We start from the raw sequence: 2279 nt of genomic DNA on the forward strand, positions 1-2279 counted from the left end.
ACTCTACACACTCGTATCTTCCCAATTTCCTCACAATGGTGGGTTTCCACCGGTCCTATACACAGGCCGAAAACCCGGAGACTGAAAGCAGGCGAACACGTACCCATGCCGTCCCGCAGTCGGAGTCCAAAGCACAGTGCTTTAGATACAACGACCACGGAGGACTTAAAAATTTGTGACCTTCAGTGCAAACCTAAAATATCAGTTCGATTTCAAGTATACTTCATGATACAATCACAAAACTTTCAAATTTGAAACTTTCCCCCCGGGATATTTACGCTTGTTCATGTGAAGCTTGTTCTAAGCATTGCACGTGGCATCTACAGTCTGTCTCGGGAATCTCTGGAGTGAGCGAACGAAAACATACATCTGCGCAAGTAGTGACTCTAAAGGTCTCGACCAATAAACTCTTGAGAGGTGAAGAGAATGTATCTACCAGCTATTTACAGCAGCTTCCTTTGCTTTGCTCAACCAACTTACTTTTCTTCCTTCTCTTCCGTTAAGTGCGGTCTTGCTCCACATATTCCAGAGACAAGAGCATAGTCTACTACGAATAATGCCTTCCTCAAATGCTGGACATGAATTGCAAAGATATTAACGGAAATTTCCTAGAACTGTAGATATATGCTTTTCGTCCAGGGCCACTTTCCTTCCGAAAAAAGTTCCTGGCAAGATGAAGTTTTGAACCCACTACCTTCCATTCCGCAAGGGATGATTGATCGCTTCTGCATTGTGCACTGCGATCGAGGGTTGAAGCACATGCATATTTCTATTAGTGACTGGAAATAATATGGTGGGGGTTTCTTTCTCGAGTTTTAAGGATAGCTGGGGCATGTTTGGAACAGTCAACAATATGCATATCATCAATGATGTGGGGATGGGGGTGGAAAGGTCTTATCTAAAGTATCCTTGCTGATCTTCAGGTAAACCCACGTTATGATAGTGTAGAGAAATCAGGCAGTATTTCGAAAATAAATTGAAGGCCACTGTCTTTCCTTCGCGCGAAAATAAATTTCTCGGTAACGGTTCCGATTGTTTTATGATTTTCTTTGCAAATTCTTTTAGTAGGAAGACTAATTATCGTAGAATTTTAGCAATCATTGTCACACGAAATTTCAACCTTCCTAAAAGTATTGAGCACTGGTTGGATTTCGAAAAAAAAAAGTTATTTATGTTGAAAAACAATAACTTAAAATCTACATTACGCACGCATGCGCGCTTCCTATGGACAATGTATTTTCCGTTGACAACCGACTGCATAGATTAGATATAGGTTTACCGACTGCAAGTATCGTACACTAAGACTAGTGGGAATTAATGTAGAAGTAAATCAAAACCTTAGTAGAATGCATTCAGGGACTTTATTTTAATGCTAAGAGAACCAAACCTGGCGTGTCTAATCTAACTACGCAAACATATATTGAGCAAAATCTTAAGTAATGGCTAAAACTCCACAGTATGTGTTAACAGAAGTAAATCGAAATCGAACCATGTTAAAATTGCATTCTAGCATGACGAAATTGCAATAAAACAAAAGGAACTTGGGCCAATTTCTCATAGTTAATATGTACTTGCAACAGTTTGTATTTTTCCAGTTTCAATTCAATTTTCTTTTAGTGAAAGATAATACGAACAAAATTCTTCTTCACTACCCGCCCCTCTTACTTGCAAAATTTCTCAATTTTTGCTGACGACATTTCTTGTTAGGAATTGTCACAACGGTTTTGAAACATAACAGTGTGAGCATTTTTATCCTCAAACGGATTGCACGTTAACCTGTGCAGCCTGGCTTACAGACATTTTGCTCAATTGCGAGGTCCAATAGATATGAGAAATTTGAAGACATTCGCAAGAAGTCCTCGGTAGTATAGTGGTCAGTATCCCCGCCTGTCACGCGGGAGACCGGGGTTCGATTCCCCGCAGGGGAGGGTGCAGCTTTTTATGGTAATAAAGGTAGCAATGCTCGCAGTTGGAGTGATCCTTCGGTAGGTATTTCTGCGAGGTGAAACTAGTCAATATGAAGATGAAGTAATATGTGATATATAAGGAAGTAGCATCAGATACTTGTTTTCGTATGCTTGTTCCAGAGATAGTCGGGACAGAGTATATGTTAGCTGTTCATTGTTCCCTAGTGCTGGCCTAAAGAGTTTCATTAAAACGCATAACACGAAGAGCAATCACGGATTCAATACTACAATAAATTATTATATTCGTAGTTTATTTACAGCTTCATGGTTTTTAAAATCAAACAACTACCGCCTGTTTGTTTAAATACTAAC

General features: G+C 39.6%; 1 non-coding gene across 1 annotated transcript; it reads left to right on the plus strand.

The window, feature by feature from the left end:
• The first annotated feature begins 1856 nt into the window (after window positions 1-1856).
• Window positions 1857-1928, plus strand: TRNAD-GUC (transfer RNA aspartic acid (anticodon GUC)). The gene has a single exon. It is a non-coding gene; the product is annotated as a tRNA-Asp (tRNA).
• Window positions 1929-2279: the final 351 nt, after the last annotated feature.

The sequence above is a fragment of the Lepisma saccharinum genome, chromosome 2 (genome assembly GCF_977018435.1).
Source record: "Lepisma saccharinum chromosome 2, izLepSacc3.1, whole genome shotgun sequence".
Classification (NCBI taxonomy): Eukaryota; Metazoa; Arthropoda; class Insecta; order Zygentoma; family Lepismatidae; genus Lepisma; species Lepisma saccharinum.